Source organism: Armigeres subalbatus, chromosome 3, assembly GCF_024139115.2.
Source record: "Armigeres subalbatus isolate Guangzhou_Male chromosome 3, GZ_Asu_2, whole genome shotgun sequence".
Classification (NCBI taxonomy): Eukaryota; Metazoa; Arthropoda; class Insecta; order Diptera; family Culicidae; genus Armigeres; species Armigeres subalbatus.
Genome location: NC_085141.1, coordinates 340,414,614 through 340,428,367, shown reverse-complemented (window position 1 = coordinate 340,428,367; position 13,754 = coordinate 340,414,614). Strand labels below are relative to the sequence as shown.

The 13,754-nt window shown below is 37.5% G+C and overlaps 1 protein-coding gene across 3 annotated transcripts in view; it reads right to left on the bottom strand.

The window, feature by feature from the left end:
• Positions 1 to 13,754, bottom strand: part of LOC134225836 (protein sax-3) — a 979,605-nt gene that overhangs the window by 133,075 nt on the left and 832,776 nt on the right. The gene's annotated exons all lie outside the window — the stretch shown is intronic.

Genomic DNA, 13,754 nt, shown 5'->3' with positions numbered 1-13,754 from the left:
TGTTCGGCTTCTCGGCAAGTATTTTATCCCCACCGCGCCCCTTCCAACATGAAGATTAGTGGTTGTTGCGACTCTGCTGGAAGGGAGTTGCGAGGGAAATTGGATCGTCGGAATGCATCATGTTCCGAACTTTCAGGTGGTGCACACATCCAAGAAGTTTTTGCGAATCGATAAAGAGCTTGTCTTGGCAGTGTTTTGCGCTGCGGATTTGGTCCTCCGTGAGCCAAAGACGAACAATGCTGTGATGCACATTCCGTTCAAGTTTCCAAACAGAACCACAACTATGTTGCTATTTTCTCCTCCCATTTCGTTGCGTTGGCGCAACAACACTGCGCCAGTGGTTTGGAGTTTTCATGCTTCATTTTTCCGATGCGGTGGTGTTTTCTCGGGGAAAAAGTTTCCTCCGAGTAAATACCCTCCTCCTTTAGCTTGATAACGATAAAGGACTGGGGACAGGAGCAAAACCACACGCTGACACGTAATAATCCGCCTTCAGTAGTGCTATCGTCAACAACTTATCCGATAAGAAAATTTTCGCTTAGGTTGGTAACTTTTGGTTTAAAACAATGATGTATGTTGTTTTTAATGGGTTTATCAAGTTTTTTGTAAAAGAAGTCTCAATTTATACATACGAGATAAATTTGTAGGAACATTCCTGCTCCAAGGCTTTTCGGAGCCAGCGCGATTATAAAAATGATAAAATAAGAACTGTTAAAGGTAAAGAAAATATGAGAAATGCAAAAAAAGTCAAAACAGAACAATGATGACGGAAAACTTTTGCTTCTATAAAAGTCCCTGAGCTTAAACGGTCTAAATCCAATTATCCCTGAGCATAAATTGCTCGTCACGCCTCTGCCTAAGAACAAAGAACCAACTCTGATTTATGACTCTTTCCCATTTCACGAAAACGCTATTTATGCGATTGCACCATCGACATTCCATGTGCCAGCCAGGCATCAGTGAAACACCCATCCGGTACATCTTTTCTCATCAACTGCAGCAGTAAAACAGCAACTTCCGATTGGGAGTTGGTGCACAAAAATAAATACAAATAAAAATTCGGTGCCACCATTCGATACTGATTCGGGTAAGGCGCGAAGACTTGCCAGGGGCCCCGCAGAATCTCGAAATGTCACGTCGTTGTTCGGCGACAGTTCGTTCGTTTCTTCATTCAAGTGGTTCCGATATCTGCAATAAAACCAAATCAGGAAGTCAACGATAATCAATTGCCGGCAACAAAAAAAGGACGATGGGGGAGCGGAAAATGCGCTCCAACGGCAGCACAATTCGGCATCCACCCTCTTGAGACCGAAGCGGAACGTGATCCAAGAAAGAATTTCCTTCGTTTCAACACCATCCGAAGGAGGTGTGGCCAGTTTTCGAAATCAACTCTTGATTGGTTTATTGTTTTGTCGACGATGTGACCCCCCTCTCGAGTTGCCTGCGATGTGGTGATAAATATTTATTGCGACAATTGATGCAGGTGGTGCTTGCTGTCACGAATGATCGGAAGATAATTCAGGATTCGATGTGTTTGGGGAGGTATTGCTTGCTTGAAGGGGTGATGGAATGTGACTTTTGTTTGAGTTGATTAGCGATGTTATTTCGGAACTGTTCGTGACTTTTTGATCGAAGACTGTTCGGAATTTTTATGTATGGATAATTTTATTTTTAGTAAGCACTGAAAAACCAGTGATTGAATTCATACTCTATTCAAGGGTTACCATGCCGTATGAGACCATGAGCTACTTAAACATTTTCAAAATAAAAATGGAAATCTTTCACGAAATTGTTTACGAGTTCATGCCTGGAATCATTCTTCAGTAGCTCTTGTTATTTTTCTCTCAACAATTTGTTTAAGAATTTCATCAAACTATTTTCTAGAATTTCCATGAAAGCACTCCTACTACAGACGGCTTCTTTTTCCGTGTTTTGACACTTGTTCTTCTTTTCATCACAGTTGATCACCGATTCTCAACTGTTTTCTTGAGTGTTTCACCTAAATCCCGGGTAGAATCTTCTGAGCTCGTACTCGTACTCGTAAAACAAAATCGTTCGGAATACTTTTTGAGGGATACCAATACTTTTACACATCTGGCTGCATCTGACAATTCGCGACAGCCTTGCTGGTTGCAGATGAAGTTACATTTGTCCAGGTAGGGACTATCGAGATAAGGAGAGATCTAAGGATGGAAGAAACTTTGAAACGGATACTAGACAACAAAACAAATATCATTTCTTATTGTTGGTATGTTTGTTATCGTCCAAAAATGGTCTAGTAGCCTGAAAATCAGAACGTATCGACATAGGGAGAGAGAATCCTGAACAATCGTGATAGAGAGAACTCGAAATAGGGAGGATCTCGAGATGTGGAAAGCAAGCATGTACGTGAATGAAAGGGACCGAGAAAACCATGGACATAGGGAGAGATATCGAGGTATGGGACATTGAGATGTAAGGAGTCGACTGTAAAATGAAAGAAATTATACCAAAATTAAAAAACAGGAGCTACTTTTTGTACGCTAAGAGTATCTTTGAGTAAAATATATTGCAAGACACGTCGAACCAAATTATGGAATGTTAATAAAGTCATGGTCCGTATTCGAAACAAATTTCGACTGGAATCCTAAACAGGGCTTGCACTGAATCATGAACAGATACCAGGATTCGAAATAAAGTTTTATGTATTCCTTGCAATAGCATTGGAGTAAATAAGGGGGCGAAGGGGGGGCTGGCCCCTCGAGTCTGTGGCCCCCCAGAAAATTTTGAAAAGTAATTCCAACAGTCAGTTTTATTTCATTTACATATTTCCTACATATTTCTTAATTTTGATTATGAATTCTATAAACATATTTTTTGTTGCGTTATCACATCTATCTATTTGTTCAGTAAAGCATCGAAATATTCCAAGATTGGACACCAGGGAACATTTCTCGAGTTTTAAGCTAAAATCAATGCCGCTTCTAATTCAGTTGCTAGCTTAAAATAACAATTTTTCTGCATTTGTTTGACTAATTATCCTGGTCTTAGAAACATGAAAACATAATTGTACTAAGATATAAATATTTCTGTCCTATTAAACTACTATCCGCTTTAAAAAAGACTGAAGCAACTACTCAAAATGAGCACATGTACACAAATCCGGTCAATGAAATTTCGAACGACCATTCTTTCGAAAATCTTTGAGTTAATCGCAAGGTATGCCGCAAAATAGTTGATCAAATTCCTATGGAGCTTTTTGCTCTCGCTACATAATTCTGGCACAGAAAGATATAAAATTATAAAACTTAAGAATCTTTGTTACAATGACAGAAAAATCAACAACGCATTCCATTGAAAGTATTAGGACAAAACTTGGGCAACCTTCGCACTCACAACAGAATATTGCATTAAAGAAATATTTTTATAATCCTCAAAGATCTTGTTCCATTTATTTTTTAGCGATTTCATAAGGATCTTCGGAAAACTCTTTTGTGCCTGCTTTAGTTAGAATTTGTTTTTAGGATAAAAAAAATTAGATCAGAAAACATTTCTTTTGCTGAACAATGCAGATCGATTTGATTGCTTTTCAAGTCTCTTTGATTTTTGCAGAGAAATCTCTTACCTATTCAGAAAACCATGATAAAGCCTCTTCCTAACGTCAGTAACTACAAAAATCCTATGTTATTCTGGAATTTGATTTATGACTCATAATTTTATGGCTCATGGAATTTATGACTCATAAAAACACTTTAGGATTCAAATTTGTATTCATCGGTACTTACACTTTATTTCAGCAGCATAGCATACATTTTTGAGGTGTATGAATACTTATATTGATTTATGACAAAAATTTCGTTGGAATTTATTCCACATCTAAAAGTTCAAAAATTTCAAGTTACAAAAAAATCGAGATCTTTAGCCATGGTAAGTAATCATGGACGTGCTTGAAGAAACTTTCAGAAATATACTCATATCGAATTTCATTCATAGAATAAAATTCGAAGAAGATTCTTCAGATCTTAGATTACACACTTATCCACATTTAGTAACATGGAGAAGACAAGTTGACACAGACCTTTTACACCGTTTTGAAGCAAATCACAGCATCATTGGAAATCAATCGTTATTATTCGCGATTTTCTTATGTTAGATTCTAGAACGAATGAGCGATATAACGAATTAGTCAAACAATTTCTGCCGCCAAATCCATGCGCACTTTTGAGTGCTTTAAATCGCGCTTTGAAAATTACATCCACCAGCTGGTGCCATAGCCCCCCTAGACCAAGACTCCTAGTTGCACTTTCCTGTAATGGCAGCCAGCTGATGCCTATAGGCCGAATGGTACTTTCGTCTCCTTGAATCCCTAAGCAGGATCATGTTGGCGAATCATCTCGAATTTTGAACAGAATTCGTCCCTAATCCAGAAAAGGTTTCGCCCAGCAATCCGGAAAAGAATTCGTCTCAAATTCTGCACAGAATTTGGCCACAAATTATGAACCGAATATGCCTCAAATACTGAAAAGGATTCACCACGACACCTAAATAAAAACAGCTTCTAATCGTCAACCCGCTTCAAATTTGGAACAGTCTGAAATCCTTGAGAGACTTCCGCCCCGAATAACATTGAATGGAAGCTTGAATTCTTAACTAATTCCTGAACAAAATTTCTAATCCTTGATAGGATACCAATTCAAATCCTGGACAAGAAAAAGCCTCAATTTTTTTTGCACTTCCGGTTGCTGCAGCTCATTAGGCCGATGAATGGTAGTTAGATCGAGAAGTGAAAAGGCTGAGCAATGAAAAATGAAAAAACGAAAAGTAAAGTAAAGAAGTATAAAAAGTAGGAAATAGAAGAAGGAAGAAGGAAAGAGAACAGACTGCAACTCAAAACCTGGAACAGAGACTCTCCTCAAATTTTGAAGACAGAACTCGCCTCGATTGATCAGCAGCATTTAGCTTTGAGTTTTGAAAAAAACAACCCGTTGGGTTCAAATTCCACACAGAAAACGACCCGAAACATAAACACTACAGGGAACTTTCCACCTTACTCCAATATTGAAGGGACCATCGAAGGTTAGGGAGTTATCTTGATAGGGAACACATTTATATTTGGCCGAATGTCGTTTGGCCGAACAGTTCTAAAGGTTGATGAGAGTGAGAAGTGAGATATTTCAGAGTGAATCAGGTGACGAATAGCAAGAACTGAGAAATGAGATGTTTAAAATAAGTCAAAAACCCAGACACAGTGAGAGAGAGACTGAGAAACGGAGAATGAGTATTGAGTGAGTGAGATGTGTACATGTGAGTAGCGAGTGAGTGGAGAGAAGCGAGAGGTGAGATAGTTGAGTAGTGAGAAGTATGATGTTAGTAGTATGAGGATAAAGAGAAGCTAGGAGTGAGAACAGAAATGAATAATTGGTAGATGTTAAGTGAGATGATGAGTAGTGAGAAGTGAGTGTATCTCATGTGAGTGTAAGACAGAAAGAGAAAGGAAGACAAAAGACAGGAAGAAGAAAAAAATGAATGAAGGAAAGAGAAAAGAAATCACGTTTCGTATATCTCATCGCTTCGATACTCACTTCTCACTTCTTAATACTACCTTTCTTACAACTCGCTTCTCACTATCTCATTTATTACACTCTCACTATCCTACTTCTTTGTCGCATTTCATCTCCCTCTTCCTCACTACTCAATTCTCACTATTCATTTTCTCACTTCCGACTTCACACATCCCCTCACTTCTCACTTATAACTTCTGACTTCAAATTTCTCCTTATCACTTTTCAATTCTTACTTCTAAGTTTTCACTTCTACACTTTTCATTTCTCCACTTACTAATTTGCCCTTCAAATTTCGCACTTCTAATTACTCATTTTTCACTTTCTGCACTTCAAATTTTTCACCTCACTTCTCTTTGCTTTCACTTTTAATTTGTTTATTTCTCCACTTCTCATTTCTTTCATTTTTGCCTTTTCTCGCTTATCACTTTTTCTCAGCACCTATCGTTGATTCCTATTCTAACGCAACATCGAGTTGTGATGTGAAGTAATGCATTAATCAAATTACTTCGACTTGGAGAATCGTATTGAGTAAAGGGAGATATCGACTTACGGAGGAGGCAGGATACTTGCACAAGATTCAAGAGGGCTTGAATTTCCATCAGAGTTAGGGAGAGTTTCAACGTAATTTTGCTCAAATTAAGAACAGAAAAGACTTCGCCTCCAGTTCCTGAACAGGACACAAATCAAATACGCAACATAGTGCACGTTTTATAATATCCTGAACAGGAATACATTTAGATTAAAGAAAAATTATTAAGAAGATTTGTTAATAAAATTTTGGCTTCCAAATCCTGAACAAAAAAATCGCCTTATTAAGTCCTTAGCATGATTTCTCCCCAAATCAAGCGTATTGATTCCCTGAACAGAATTCGGTTCAAATTTAGAACAGAAACTCTAAACTTCCAAATCCTTTTGCTTTAACATCCAATTTTAGAATACTGAACATAACTTACCTCAGAATGAAAAAACCAAACAGGATTTGAATCGAATCCTAAAGGTGATATCAATTCAATTTTAAATCGGAATTGTTTTAAAAAGTTTTGAAAGGATGCAACTCGGATTCGAAGACACGATTAGGCTCAAACTTTTGATTTACAGGACATGGCAACTTTAAAATATGAACAGAATCTGGCTCAGGAACTTTGATCCAGGTTCGTCTCGAATTCTGACCAGGATTTCGGCTCAAAGGCTTTGACCAGGACTTTGGCTCGAATTTTTAAACAAGATTGGGCTCAAATTTTAAACGTTTTCAGGTCTTGGTTTGGAGTTCTGGACAGGATTCAGCTCGAATTGTGAATAGGATTCGGCTCCTATGATTCTGAACAAGATTCGGCTCGAGATACTCAGTCTTATTTTTAATAGCTAATTCGGCTCGGATTGTGAACATGATTCGGAATCTAATTCTACAAACAGGATTCGCCACCGAATTCTGAATGCGATTTGTATCTCTAGAAATCTGGACAGGAGTCGTCTGAATTCTGAACAAGATTTGACTCGAACGCCTTACAAAACAGGATGCAACTAAAATTCTCAACAAGAATTTGGTTTACGAGTTTTCGTCTAAATATGCAACAAGCCGTGATTCTGAACAGGAGATATGCTCAGAATTTGAAACAGGATTGAGCTTAAAATTTTGAGCAGGACTTGGTTTGAATTATGAACAGGATTCGGCTCTAACTTTGAACAGAATTCGGCTCGAATATTCAATCTGAATATTTAACAGGATTATGCTCGAGCTTTGAATAGAATTCGGCTCGAATTTTAAACAAGATTCGGATCAAATTCTTAACAGGATTTGCCCCGAATTCTGAATAGGTCTCGGCTCAAATTATGAACAGGATACGGCTAGAATTTTGCAGACCGGATACGGAACAGAAGTTACATGAGCAGGACTCGAGGCCGAATTTTGAAACAGATTCGATTTTAAATCTAGTAATAGCTCTAATTTTGAATTAAAGAATCGTCTCCAATTCTGAACAGGATTTGGCTCAAGGAACATAAAACAGGCGACGGCTTGTGTTTTGACGCAGACAGGATTACTGCTCGAAATTCTAATAAAATTGAGGCCCAAAATTTTGAACAAGACTTGGTTTGACAATAGTTTTTGAACAGGAATTCAACAGAATTATGAACAGGATTTGGCTCTGAATAATGAAGACAGAAATTCGTCTCTGACTCTAAACAGGATTCGGCTCGAATACTCTATGCCAGAATTTTAAGAACAGAGTTTTGCTCGAATTTTTTGAATAGAGAGTTCGGCTCGAATTTTAAACAAGATTCGGATCTAATTCTTAACAAGATTCGCCCCGAATACTGAATAGATCTCGGTTCAAATTATGAACAGGATACGACTAGAATTTCGAACAGAAGAATGCGGCACGAGTTCTGGACAGGACTCCGGGCCAGATTACTAACAAATTCGATTTGAGAATCTGAATAAAATTCGCGCGAATTCCAATTGGTTTGAATTTTAAACAGGATTGGAGCCCAAATTTTCAACGTGACTTGGTTTGAATTGTGAACAGGATTCAGCACAAATTATGAACAGGATTTGGTTCGAATTGTGAACATAATTAATTCGGCTTTTACTTACTCTTACTTACATACAGAATTCGATTTTGATTTAAATTCTTAACTGAATTGGACTTGATTTATGAGCAGGATTTAACTCGAATTCTGAATGGAATTCAGCTCTAATTCTGCACAGCAATCGGTTCCAATTCTCAACAGGATTTGGTTTGACTTTCAAACAGACAACGGCTTGAATTCTGAACAGGATTGTGCTCAAATATCTAACAGGATTGGTCATAAAATTTTGAACAGGACTCTGTTCAAATTCTGAACAAAATTTAGCTCGAAGGTTTATCACAATTCAGCTCAAATTTTAACAGGACTTGGCTCGAATTTTGAATGAGAATTGGTTAGGAATTCTGAACAGAATTCGGCTCACATTCTTAACAGCACTCTGCTCGAATTCTGAACAGGACTAGGCTCAAGTTTGAACAGGTCGATTCACGAATTGTTAACAGGTTTCGGCTCAAATTTAGAACAGGATTCGGTTCGAAATATTAACAGAATTCAACTCAAATTGTGTCAAGTTTTCGAAGGCGCGGCTTAAATTATGAACAAAATTCGTCTTGAATGTTCAACACTATGCAGCTCAAATTCTGTATAGGCCAAAGCTTTGAACAGGAGTATACCTAAATTTCGAATAGGATAAAAGCATCACTTTTATGAGAGTTCGGATCAAATTTTGAACAGAACTTGGTTTATTTATCTATACAGTATTCTAATTACAAATTCTGAATAGCATTTGGCTTAAATTCTGAACAGATTTCCGCTCGATTCCTGATCATCAGTGTGTTTTGGTTAACGGGATTTTGAACAGTTTTTTGGCTCAAATTTTAAACAAGAATCGGGTTTGAATTCTGAATAGGAATTTGTCTCGATTTCTGAACAGAATTTTACTCAGATTCTGAACAGGATTCGACTTACATTCTTATAGGAAATTGGTATGAATTTCTAACAGGATTAAACTAAAAATTTTGAAAAGACTCGGTTGAATTCGTCTCGAATTCTGAACAGGATGTGACTCAAATCTTAAACAAGATACGACTTCAATACTGACGAGGATATGACTTTTATTCTGATTAGGATGCGGCAGGAGTTCTGAACAGGATTTGAGTCGAAAGCAAAACAGAATGCGGCTCGAATTCTGAACAACTCCTAATTTGAGTTCTGTACATAATTCGGCTCGAATTCTGAACAGGATTTGGCTAGAGTTTTGAACAGGATTCGGCTATCTAAATAAAAGTTTCGCCCCAGACTCTGTAGATAGGGACTCGGCAGAATTCTAAACTGAAGTATGATAAGGTTCAGCTCATGTTCTGAACAGATTTCATTTCGATTTCAGAACAGGAAGTATTTGTGAATTTTGAATTGGGACGCGACTCACGATCTAAGACAGTATTCAACCCAGGTTTTAGACTGGATTGGCCCTAAATTCTAAAGCAGGGGTCGACTCGAACTCTGAATGGAATTTGGTTTGAATTTTAAGCAGAATTGTTTTTAAGCTTTGAACTGGTTTTTGATTGATTTTTGAGCAGCATTTGTCTGCACTACTAAAAACGATTCGAATCCTGAACAACGAATGCCTCGAATCATGTACAGGATTTGCTCCGGTTTCTGGACCTGTTTCGTTCAGAATTCGAGTCTTACTTGGTTCAAAAATTGAATCGAACGCTGATTAGAGTTCTCTATTTATTACTCATTTTTTTACTATTCACTAATGAAATTAAATTAAATTAAATTTATACGAAACTCAAGTCCTAACAATAGTTGTATCATCAAAAATGGAAACTATTCGATGCGAGTACAGTTCAGAGTTAATAATAATGATAATGATAATATAAGAGAAATAAATTTTCAACTAGCTCCGCTAAAATTTACCCTGAAAATGTGTTCCTTGGTAAAAGGTGTAAAAGATTTGCTTTCCGATACTTGAACGATTTGCTTTTCGGGACTCAAATATGTATCTCGGAGCTTGGTCATGCATCTCGGAATGGGAATAGTTTACATCACGATAAATTTCTTTTCAGAACTCTCTGAATTTACTGCTCGGAACGTAAGAGAAAATCCTTTTCGGAATTCGAACAATTCCTTCTTAGGAAATTGGAGTAGCTCTTTGGAACACAGACAATTTCAAAATTTTGAGAATTACGCATCGGAACGCTCTGAAAAATCAAATTATTTACTATTCGTAGGTCGGATTTTTTTTTTTCCTGCACGCGTAGAGTTTCTATGAATGTTCCAAGAAAATCTTTCTCGGAATTCTTAACATTGATAGCTTCTAGCTCACATATTTTGCTTCTAGAAACTCAAAAATTCGTATTTGGAACTCGGACAATTCCTTATCGGAGAAGAAGAATTGCGTATTCCGAAGTTTGAATCATTTCTTCTCAAAACGCGGATAAAATCTCTACTCCAGACTGGGCCAATTTATTGCTCGGAACTAGACAATATGCGATTCGTAATCAAAATTTGTATCACCCATCTACGGTTTTCCTTGTAAGAATCCAAAGATTTGATTTTGAAAAGAAAAAAATGTAATCAGCACACAAAAATAGATTGCTTTTAGAAACAAAAGAAGTTCCTTATTGGAACGCAGGTTGTTCTTCATCGGAAAACGGAAGACTCATTTCTAAAACTCAGAATATTTTTCTTTTAGGAACTTGGAGAATTCCTCCTCGAAACATGGAGAGTTCAATACCAAATTTTCAAAACGACTGATTTGCTTTTGTGAAAGATTCAATCGATTCGATTCAAAATTTGAACAGGATGCGACTCGATGAGGATTCGGCTCGAATTCTAAACAGGATTTGGCTGAAATTTCAAACAGGATACGGCTGCAATTCAGAACAGGATATGATTCGTATTTCAAGCACGATTTGTTAAGAATTTCTAACAGGATGTGACACGAATTCTGAGCATAATTTAAAAGCAAATATTCGAAAAAGATTAGATTAGTAATGTTAACAAGATTCAATTTCTGAATTCTGAAGAGGATTCAGTTAGAATTTTAGACTTGATTCTGACATGTATTTTAAACAGTATTTGCTTTGTATAATGAACTTAGAATGCTACTCTGATTTACGCGAACACAATTCAACCCCAAATTATAGACAGGAATTGAAAAACATTTCTGGAAAGCTGGGCAGAATCCGGTTTGAATTCTGAACGGGATTTTGTTCGAATTTCGAACAACAAACAGCTCGAATTCTGATTTAGAACTGAACTCTTATTCTGGACATGAATAATCTCCAATCCTGAACAGAATTCAGCTAGAATTCCTCAAAAGATGCGGCTTGGAGAGTTCTCAACGAAGTTTTGAGTGCGAGTTTTAAGCAGGGCACGACTTGAGGAAACAGCAGATGAAAAGAGTATGCACCGATTTTTCGTTTAAGCTCTGAACAGTATTCAACTCGAGTTATGAACAGCATTTCATCGAATTTCTTATCAAGATTCAGCTAAAAATTTTAACAGAACTTGAAAACGAATTGTAGATGAGGATTCGACTCAAGTCGGTTTGTTTTGAGTACTGAACAAGGTGGGCTCAAACTCTGAACAGAACTCGGCGCGAAATCTGATAAAGATTCAGTTCAAATTTTAGAAAGGTTTCGGCTCTAATTTTAAATTGAATGCGGATCGAATTCTAAACGAAATTTGGCATGAATTCAGAACCAAATCCGACTCGAACAATGTTAAGTTTCCGACCCCGTCCAGCCTCGAATCCTGAACAAGACTTTGGCGATTTCTAAAAACGATTCGACAAAGAGATTTAAACAGGATTCGGACGAATTCAGAACGAAATTCAAGGGCACTTTGTGAGCAGGATTTAACTCGGCTTCTAAACTGGATTCGGTTCATATTCTAAACAGGAATTCAATGAATCGCCCATTTTGAGCGAACTTACAGCGGTACACTATGAGTTAACTTTCTGAAATCAGGCGGTATGGCGAAAGGCATCTAAGGTTCAGATTTCTCAAAATTAAGCACCTTCATCGAAAAAAATATTTGGTAGGCGTAGTAGCGGGCGCCTTCCTACATAACGGGAACCAAATGGTTTTCATGAAAAGTTCTAGTACGGAAACCCACATATCAGATGTCTTTGTTATACACCTGTTCTGGTAGTTGGCTCATGCTGAATTGACCTATGCATATACGGCAGCGGTAGAAAATCAGTCACTGCTATTAATTCACTACGAATAGGAATTTGTTTCGAGATTGAAACAAGAAACGGCACTGTGATATTCTTAATATCATAATCATTTAAGTTTGGTTTAATGTTCACTGAAAATCTGGTTCTTTATTTAATCTCCAACAATGTGTCACCCGCACGTCCGCACACTCAACTTGAACTACTCAGCTCATATCATACACAGTTATTCAAGGATACCACAGACACGAACTTTAGAAAGGCTTATGCTCGAATTTCTGTTAAAATTCTGGACATAACGCGGCTCGAAATCTGAATAGGATTCGGCTCAAATTTTGAACAGGATGCTGCCCAGATTCTTATCAGGACTTGGCTCAAATTTTGAACATTGTTTGGATTGAATTCGGAACAGGAAAGAGATTCAGTTCGAAATCTGAACTCAATTTGGATCGAATTCTGAACAGGAATTGAAAGCTCGACTTTTAAATACAATTCGGATCCAATTACGAACAAGATTCTTGAATTCTAAATGAGGATCTTCTTGAGTTTTTTGAACAGCGCCATGAGCATTTTGAACAGGATGAAAACAGCTCGAGTTCTGGAAAGGACTTGGTCCGAATATGGAACAGAGTTTGGTTTGAGTTCGGAACAGAATTTGGAAATCCAAGAATCTTAAGGGGATTTGGATGGAATTCTGAATCAAGTTATCTCGAAATCAAAACAGACTTCAGCTTGCTTGTTGGACATGTTTAGGATTAAATTCGACCTGCTCAGGATTTGCTCCAATTTTCTGAACAGGATTTGCTCCGATTTCTGAAAAGGTTTCGGCTCGAATTTTAAACAGGATTCGGTTTGAATTCAGAACAGAATTCGAGTCAATTTGTGAACGAGGTTCAGTTTGAATTCTAAACGGGATTCGGTTCTAATTCTGGGCAGGAATCGTTTCCAATTCTGAATAGAATTTGCCTCGAATTTTGAACAGAATTTGTTTCGAGATTGAAACAGGGAACGACTCAAATTTGAAACAGGATGCTTGAATTTCCATTAAGGATTCTGAACAGAATTCGGCTCGAAATCTGAACGGAAATCGACTCGAACTCTGAATTAGATTAGGCTCATATTTTAAACATGGTCCGAAAGCTCAAATTTTGAACAAGGATGCTGTTGGGATTCTTATCAGGACTCGGCCCAAGTTTTGCACAGCCCAATGTTGTCGGCCCATTGTCTTGAACAGTGTTCCGGATTATATTCGGAACGGAGTCAGATCGAATTACGAAAAGGAATCAATTCCAAAATCTGAATTGGGCTTGGTTCGAATCCTGAATGAGCGCCGGCTCGACTTTTGAACGCGCGTCAGATCTAATTCCGAAAAGTTCGTCTAGAATTCTGATCAGGCTCATATTCTGATAAGGGTTGTGTCTGAACAGAATTCTGAACAGTTCTGCCGGTATACTTCGTTTGATTACGTATTGCTTATAAAATAAATACACTGGGCA